The sequence below is a fragment of the Balaenoptera musculus genome, chromosome 20 (assembly GCF_009873245.2).
Source record: "Balaenoptera musculus isolate JJ_BM4_2016_0621 chromosome 20, mBalMus1.pri.v3, whole genome shotgun sequence".
Lineage (NCBI taxonomy): Eukaryota > Metazoa > Chordata > Mammalia > Artiodactyla > Balaenopteridae > Balaenoptera > Balaenoptera musculus.
In genome coordinates this window covers 6,634,213-6,643,446 of record NC_045804.1, presented here as the reverse complement: position 1 = coordinate 6,643,446, position 9,234 = coordinate 6,634,213, and positions in this window count along the sequence as shown.

The following is a 9,234-nucleotide window of genomic DNA, read 5'->3' as shown; positions in this document are numbered from 1 at the left end:
GAAGCATGTGGAAGACTTGATCCAACAACTTCGAACAACATGTGTTTTAAAGCACACAGAGAACATTTGCAAAAACTGACTGTTAAAGAGACCTGCCATAAAATAGGTCACTGAAGTTTTCCAAAGATTGAAATCATTGAGTATGTTCTCTGAATGTAATTCAACTAAGTTAGAAATTAATAACAAAAACAGAACTGAAACATTTCTACATGCTCAGAAAATGTCTAAACAACAAACTATTGAAGAAAAAAATCACGATAAAAATTTTTAAAGATTTTTACTGAATGAAAAGAAGACTGTAAGTCAAAACTTTGGGGTTATACCTTTAAAAGTAAAGTAGTTGGGACTTCCCTGGTGGTGCCGTTGTTAAGAATTAGCCTGCTAATGCAGGAGACACGCGTTCCATCCCTGGTCCAGGAAGATCCCACATGCCAAGGAGCAACTAAGCCGGTGCACCACAACTACTGAGCCTGTGCTCTAGAGCCCGTGAGCCACAACTACCAAAGCCCACACGAGCTTGTGCTCTGCAACAAGAGAAGTCACCGCAATGAGAAGCCCATATACCACAGCAAAGAGTAGCCCCCGCTTGCTGCCACTAGAGAAAGCCTGCACGCAGCAACGAAGACCCAACACAGCCAAAAATAAATAAAAATAAAAATAATAAAAAAATAAAAGTAAAATAGTCTTATTCAAGCCTACAAAATTGTATTGTATATTTTTGAGTGTTTTCATGTTACCAATTAGCATCTTTTCATTTCTCCTTGAAGAATTCCTTTTCGGCATTTCTTATAAGACAGGTCTAGAGGTGATGCACTGCCTCAGCTTTTCTTTGTCTGGGAATGTCTTTATTTATCATCATTTCTGAAGGGTAATTTGCCAGATAGAATATTCTTGGCTGGCAATATTTTTTCTTTCAACACTTTGAATATGTCATTTCACTCTCTCCTGGCCAGTAGAGATTCTGCTGAGAAATCCACCGATAGCCTAATAGGGATTCCTTCGTAGGTTACAATCTTTTTCACTCTTGCTGATCTTAGAATTCTCTCTTTGTCTTTGATTTTTGTCAGTTTCATTATATTGTGTCTTGAAAATGATCATTTTGCATTAATGGGATGATCTGTTAGCTTCATGAACTTGGATGTACAAAATTCTCACCAGGTCTGGGAAATTCTCAGCTATTGTTTCTTTAAATAAACTTTCTGCTCCGTCCTCCCTCTCTCCTTCTGGAACTCCGGTGACTCTGATATTGGTTCTTTTGGTGGAGTCCCATAGATCACACAGGTTTTCTCTGCTCTTTTTCATTTTGTTCCCCCTTAGTTCTCTTCTGCCTGGGATATTTCAAAGTTCCTACCCTCCAGTTCATTGATTCTATCTTCTGTTTGGTCTATTCTGTAGTTGATACTCTCTATTGCAATTTAAAATTTAATTCATTGACTTCTTCAGCTTCAGAATTTGTTCTTTTTCATGATTTCTATTTATTTATTAAATTTCTCATTTTGTTTGTGTATTGTCTTCCTTACTTCATTGAATTGTCTTTCTGTGTTCTCTTGCAGCTCATTGATTTCCTCAAAAGAGGTATTTAAAATTCTTTATCCGTTAAATTGCAAAATTCCATTTTTGTGTTTGGTTACTGGAGGATCCTTGTTTGCTTTGGTGATGTCACATTTCCTTGATTTCTCATGTTCCTTGAAGTTTTGCATTGTTGTTTTCACATTGAAGTAGCATCACCTCCTCTAATCTTTACTAGCTGCCTTTAGGTTGGAGATATTTTTCTTTGGCCCTGCTAATATCTGGAACATTTTCCCGACCTTGTATGGATATACCCACTCCACGTTTCTTGCTCCCTCTTGAGGCAAATCTCTCAAGCTTGAACAGGCATACCTCAGAGTTATTGCAGGTTCAATAAAGCAAATATTATGTTTATACTCTACTATAGTCTATTAAGTGTGCAACTGCTCTATGTCTAAAAAAAACAACATACATACCTTAATTACAAAATGCTTTATTGCTAAAAAATGCTAACCATCATCTGAGCCCTCAGCGAACTTTAAAGTTTTTGTTAGTGGACGGTCTTGCCTTGTTGTTGACGGCTGCTGACTGATTAAGGTGGTGGTTGCTGAAGGTGAGTGTCTGTGGCAATATCTTAAAATAAGACAACAATGAAGTTTGCCATATCGATTGACACTTCCTTTCATGAACAATTTCTCTGTAGCATGCAGTGCCGTTTGATAGCATTTTATATACTGTATATATGTATATACATCTTATAAATGTGGATTATACATATATATATTCTAAAATACTCTGCTGGCTTTGACTTTGATTGAGTTAAGTCTATAAATTCATTTGGGAGAAAGGAGAATGCATACATGTATATATAATCTAGAGATTTGAATAAATGAAGAGAAAATTTCTAATATCTTAAAGATGAGCAATGAGGAAGGATTACCTGTCAGATAGTAGAGCAGTACCAGGTCATAATAAAGAAACCAGCTTGTAAATCTAACAAGACTAGATAAACATATCAATAGAACACAGTCAATAGCCTAAAAACAGACCTAGTCTACTCAAGAAATTCACATATGGCATAGAAAACTAAAAAGGTAAGCAGGGAAGGGAAGGGTTAAGGCATAATCCTATGGTGTCACCCCTCAGTGTGCTCCATTTAAGTAAATTCAGGGAGATTAGGATATCAAATAATTTTTTAAACAGAAAATGGAAGTGAATCTCTATAAAATTCCTGGATGACAGGGAGCACTTTCGAAACTTGAAATTAACGGTCGACAAGAAAGAGTCAGTAGTGAATTCGACTGCATGCAAATATAGCACTTGGATGTACCAATAAACAAAGACTGAAAGGACAAAGAACAGAATGAGAGAAATATTTAGAACAAATAACATAGAAAAGGATTAATAGCATTTCTCTTGATTAAGAGTCTATAGAAGAAAAAACATTAAGACCCCATTTGGAAAATTGATGAGAGAGGCAAGTCACGAAGAGGAAATTCAGTGGATAATAAAATACAAATGTTTAATTTAAATAACTTAGCAAATAAATGTGGAAGACAATGCCATTTTTTACGTATCAAACCAACCGAGTTTTGATGACTCATGTGTTACTGATGGGGACAAGGGGGTCCAGGCACTGTGAGAAGCTGCTGGAAGGAATGTAACAGGCTCAACCATACAGAAAATAATAAGGCAGTTGTATGTATCAGACATAGTTATGCCGAGACTTCCCTGGTGGTCCAGTGGTTAAGAATCCGCCTTCCGGGCTTCCCTGGTGGCGCAGTGGTTGAGAGTCTGCCTGCCAATGCAGGGGACACGGGTTCGAGCCCTGGTCTGGGAAGATCCCACATGCCACGGAGCAACTGGGCCCGTGAGCCACAATTACTGAGCCTGCGCATCTGGAGCCTGTGCTCCACAACAGGAGAGGCCACGATGGTGAGAGGCCCACGCACTGCGATGAGGAGTGGTCCCCACTTGCCGCAGCTAGAGAAAGCCCTCGCGCAGAAGCGAAGACCCAATACAGTCATAAATAAATAAATAAATAAATAAATAAATAAATAAAAGAACGTGAATTTCTTAAAAAAAAAATAAAAAAATAAAACGTAGGACCAAATAATTAAAAAAAAAAAAAATCCGCCTTCCAACGCAGGGTACTCAAGTTTTTTTTTTTTAAATTAATTAATTAATTAATTTATTTATGGCTGTGTTGGGTCTTTGTTTCTGTGTGAGGGCTTTCTCTAGTTGCGGCAAGCGGGGGCCACTCTTCATCGCGGTGCACGGGCCTCTCACTATCGCGGCCTCTCTTGTTGCGGAGCACAGGCTCCAGACGCGCAGGCTCAGTAGTTATGGCTCACAGGCCCAGTTGCTCCACGGCACGTGGGATCTTCCCAGACCAGGGCTCGAACCCGTGTCCCCTGCATTAGCAGGCAGACTCTCAACCACTGCACCACCAGGGAAGCCCAGGGTACTCAAGTTTGATCCCTGGTCGGGGAACTAAGATCCCACATGCCGCGTGGCAAATAAGCCCACGCGCCACAACTAGAGGGAAGCCCGCAAGCTACAATGAAGAGCCCACATGCCCCAACTAAGACCTGACACAGCCAAAAATAATAAAATAAAATAAATAAATAAAATTTAAAAAAAAAGAAAAGGGACTTCCCTGGTGGCGCAGTGGTTAGGAATCCACCTGCCAATGCAGGGGACACAGGTTCGAGCCCTGGTCTGGGAAGATCCCACATGCCGCGGAGCATCTAAGCCCGTGCGCCACAGGTACTGAGCCTGCACTCTAGAGCCCACAAGCCACAACTACTGAGCCCGCGAGCCATAACTACTGAAGCCCATGTGCCACAACTACTGAAGCCTGTGCACCTAGAGCCCGTGCTCCACAACAAGAGAAGCCACCGCAATGAGAAGCCTGCACACTGCAATGAAGAGTAGCCCCACTTCGCCACAACTAGAGAAAGGCCACACGCAACAATGAAGACCCAAAGCAGCCAAAAATAAATAAATAAATAAATTAAAAAAAAATACATTAAAATAAAACTCAGTGTTGGGGGCTGGGGAGGGAGGAAGTTTAGAAAGACACGTGGAATGTTTGCCAGGCCCAAAGGACCAATGTCATGACCTGACTTCACTTTATTTTATTTATTTATTTTTTTCTGGCTGTGCTGAGCAGCTTGTGGGGATATTAGTTCCCTGACCAGGTATCAAACCTAGGCCTCCTGCAGTGGAAGCATGGAATCCTAACCACTGGACCACCAGGGAATTCCCGACTTCACTTTAATAAGCCAAACAAACCCTCTAAACCAGAGGTTCTCAACCAGGGACAAGACAACAAGGGGCCATCTGTCAGTGTCTGAGACGATTTTGGTTGTCACGACAGGTGTGTCTTTGGGCTGGGGACTGCTGCTGGCATCTACCAGGTAGACGCCGGGGATTCTGCTACACATCCTACAATGTACAGTAAGTCCCCTACATACGAACGAGTTCCGTTCCGAGAGCACGTTCTTAAGTCCACTTTGTTCGTAAGTCCAACAAAGTTAGCCTAGGTACCCAACTAACACAATCGGCTATATAGTACTGTACTGTAATAGGTTTATAATACTTCTCACACAAATAATACAAACACAAAAAAGAAAGCATTTTTCATCTTACAGTACAGTACCTTGAAAAGTACAGTAGTACTGTACAACAGCTGGCATCCAGGGGCTGGCATTGAGTGCACAGGCAAGAAGAGTTACGACTGGAGGAGGGAGAGGAGGTGGGAGATGGTAGAGCTGAAGGATCGTCAGCAATAGGAGATGGAGGGCAAGCTGCAATTTCACTCACGCCTGACGTTGACGGCACAGGTTCTGGTTCCTTGCTGGATTCAATTCTACCTACCCTCTTGATCTCATTTCAGCATCACCCCTGCGTGTCCTCACTAAATCGCTGTCCTGAGCCTGAAGTTCAGCAGCAAGGAGAAGAGCCCCCTGAGGGAGGTCAGGAAGAGTCACCCACACTGTGAGCAGACGGTCAGGGGAGGGAAGGAAACTCACATCATAGGTCAGTAATAGCGTTTTGTAACACATGTACGCACCACATCCTAACAGCTCAAACCCCACTTTTACCCACCCATGCCACCTGTCCTTCCCAACACTTCACAGGTGAAGGAATTCAGCTCAAAGAATAGACTCAGGGAATGTTACTCAGCCCTAAATAAAGAATGAAATGATGCCATTTGCAGCAGCATGGGTGGACCCAGACATTATCATACTAAGTGATGTAAGTCAGACAGATTAAGACAAATATATCACTTACATGTGGAGTCTCTAAAAATAATACAAATGAACTTATTTACAAAACAGAAACAGACTCACAGACATAGAAAACAAACTTATGGTTACCAAAGGGGAAAGGTGGGGGAGGGATAAATGAGGAGTTTGGGATTAACAGATATACACCACTATATATAAAATAGCTAAATAACAAGATCCTACTGTATAGCACAGGGAACTATATTCAGTGTCCTGTAATAAAAGGAAAAAAATCTGAAAAATGAATATATATGTGTGTATAAAAAAACTGAATCACTTTGCTGTACACAGCACAACATTGTAAATCAACTATATTTCAATTAAAAAAAAAAAAGGATAGACTCAGGTCTACTTAGAGGTCTATTTAGAGCCTGGTCCGGAATCCAGGCTCTGTGCAAACAGTGCAGACTCGGGTGCATCCCTTCACTTCCTTGGGCCTCAGTTTTTACATCTGTGAAATGGATGATGCGTGACCTGTTCCACCCCTGCCAGCCCCTACTTCCCATGATTCTGAGCCACGACAGGATGCCCATTTCCTGGTAGCTGGTCAAGGCCTCTCTAATCACTGACCAGGCTGTACTGCTCTGCCGGCAGAGAATTTGAAATTGGACGACTTGCTACCTCAGATATCTGTGGGTAGAGAGTGGCTCCTTCTGAAGTCAACCCCCTAAAGCTGTGTCCCCAGCAAGAAAGATGCTTCAGTGACAAGGGTGGGGGCAGGTGTTTGTCCCTAAGCCAGAGTCCCAGGAAGGCAGGATGTCCTGCTATTTGCACACCTTCCTGGCCAGTTTCCACCAGGAGCTCCTGATGTAGACTTTGGACTGTTCCCTCGGGCACGTGGACTTGGGTTGTGCTCCCTGCGTGCGTGGGTCTGAGGCTTGCATTCTCCAGGCTGTTCCAGAGCACCGAGCATCTCTGCTTGTGTGGGCAGAGTCCACACACTGGGTGGATGGGATCCCGTGGGCTGAGCAGTGAGGGTCACTCGAACCACGTGGAAGGCTTCTGGGCAACAAGGGTGTCAGGGCAACCTGGGACTCCAGCTGAAATGTGCCTCAGGCTGGAAGTGATGCGAGGCTGTGTGTCCCTCAGGGACTTCACGGGGATGCACATTCACAGTGACCGTGACGATTACCCACACTTACTAACATGGCTTAGCACTTGGTGGCACCTGACCTGGGGTCCAGGTGAAAGTGGCGGTTTCCCGGGTTCTGGTGTTAGAAGACTCTCGCTCCCTCCTTCTCGAGGATTTTGGACCGTGGTCTGGATCCCTGGCCTCTCCCTCCAGAGTCTTTTCCCTCCACTCCCACTGCTGGCTGCATCACTGTAGGTGAGAGAGGCTTCCTATTAGAAGCCTTACACCTTTTCAAGAGGAAAGTCACAAAGTCCAGGGGCATCCCCTCCGCTACCCCAGCTGATCCTAAGCCTCGTCTAGGGCTTTGTCCAAACCCCTCCCGCCCCAGAGGCTCCCGTCTCCCCAGAGGAACAAAGTCTGCTAAAGTTGAAGATCCAAATAAATAGCTCCCACCCGCACAGGTGGGATGTAGGTGATTTGACAGGTGGGCGGGAGAGTTGCTGGGGTCTGGGATTTCTCTGGGGCCCCCCTGACAGCACCCAGCAGAAGCAGCTGCCTCCCCGTGAGGACATACCTTCAGGCCCCCACTCCTGTGTGTGACCTCACCCTTAAAGACCCTTCACATCCAATTAGAGCAGCAGGAATGCAAATAGCTCAGACCTGGGGCCCATCCCAGGCGGTGGGACCCTTCATAACTTGCTATCACTTGTAAAACAAAGAGTAGTGGTCAAAAAATCAAGGCAGGAAGGAAAGGCTATGGACTTTTGAGCCAAACAGAAGAGGTTTCAAATACTGGGTAAGTCGCTTGACTTACTCGCTAAGATTCCAACGGAGCACAGCAGAACCTTGTACAACGCATGGGAAAGGAAAGATTTTTCAATAAATGGCATTGACATAACTGGCTGAATCTTAGAAAAAACGAAGTTCTATCCATATGTCACTCTCTAAGCCAAAATAATTTACAGATGGATGAAAGATTTAAATACAAAATGAAACTAGGGAATTCCCTGGCAGTCCAGTGGTTAGGACTCCGCGCTCTCACTGCCAGCGCCCGGATTCAATCCCTGGTCTGGGAACTAAGATTCCACAAGCCACGAGGTGTGGCCAAAAAAATAAAATAATAAAATAAAATGAAACTAAAACTTTTAGAATAATGGGTGAATCTATTAGAATCTTGAAATGGGAAAGATCTAAGGACCTGGACCCCATGAGCCATAAAGCTAAAGATGGAGGAATCTGACCTCATAAAAACATAAAGCTGCACTGGATGAAAATACCCCAAACAAATTCAGAATGAAATGGCAAACTGGGGAGGAAATGTTGCAGGCATTTGACAAGGAGCTTTCATTTACAAAGCGCTCATGTAGGAACTCAATAAGAAAATGGTGAACAACTCAATGGCCAAGTGGTCAAATGGGTAGTCCACAGGAAAAGAACTTAAAATGGTAAATAAACGTGAAAATGGGTTCAACCTCACTCACGAAGGGATGCAAATTGATACTATTTTCTCCAATCACACTGAAAATAAAATAGAGGTCTGAAAATATCCAAGATTGGCAAGAGTGAAGGGAAATGGGCTCTCAGGTATTCTTGACAAGAAAGTAAGAGAGCAAGACCTTTTTGAAGGGAAACTTGTCAATATCTATCAATCCCTTCCACCGAGGGGACTTTTTCTGACAGCTACAGTCACAGATATACACCCTGACACATGTTCAAAAACGTGGTTCGTGATGGCCAAGGATGGATGTATGGATTTTTGATCCTCTCTCTCTCTCTCTCACACACACACACACACACACACACACATCTTCCAAGGTGTCCCTAAGATGCTGAGTGGCCGGCTCTGGTCTTAGTGAAGATGACGCTGTGTCAGCTTCATTTGTGACATGAATGGAAAGAGCCCCCAAAGCCCCAGAGCTCTTTCTCTGACATTTGTAGAGAATTTTATGCAGACCTTTCTCCTGACCCCATATCCTTTTGATCAGCAGACAGCCCATGAGTTTGATCATCTGACAAGTTTAGGACATGTCTGATGCTCTCACCGACCGGTCCCACACTGTGAGGACAGCGCCGCCTCTGCGGAAGTGAAGAGCAGCTTAGCCGATCGATGTTCTGCAGGTGACGTTTTTATTGAAGTATAGTGGATGCACAATATTATAGAAGTTACAGGTGTACAATATAGTGATTCACAAGTTTTAAAGGTTATACTCCATTTACAGTTATTATAAAATAATGGCTATATTCCCTGCGCTGTACTATATATCCTTGTAGCTTATTTATTTCACACATAATAGTTTGGACCTCTTAATCCCCTGCCCCTTTCTTGCCCCTCCCCCTTCCCCATTCCCCACTGGTAAC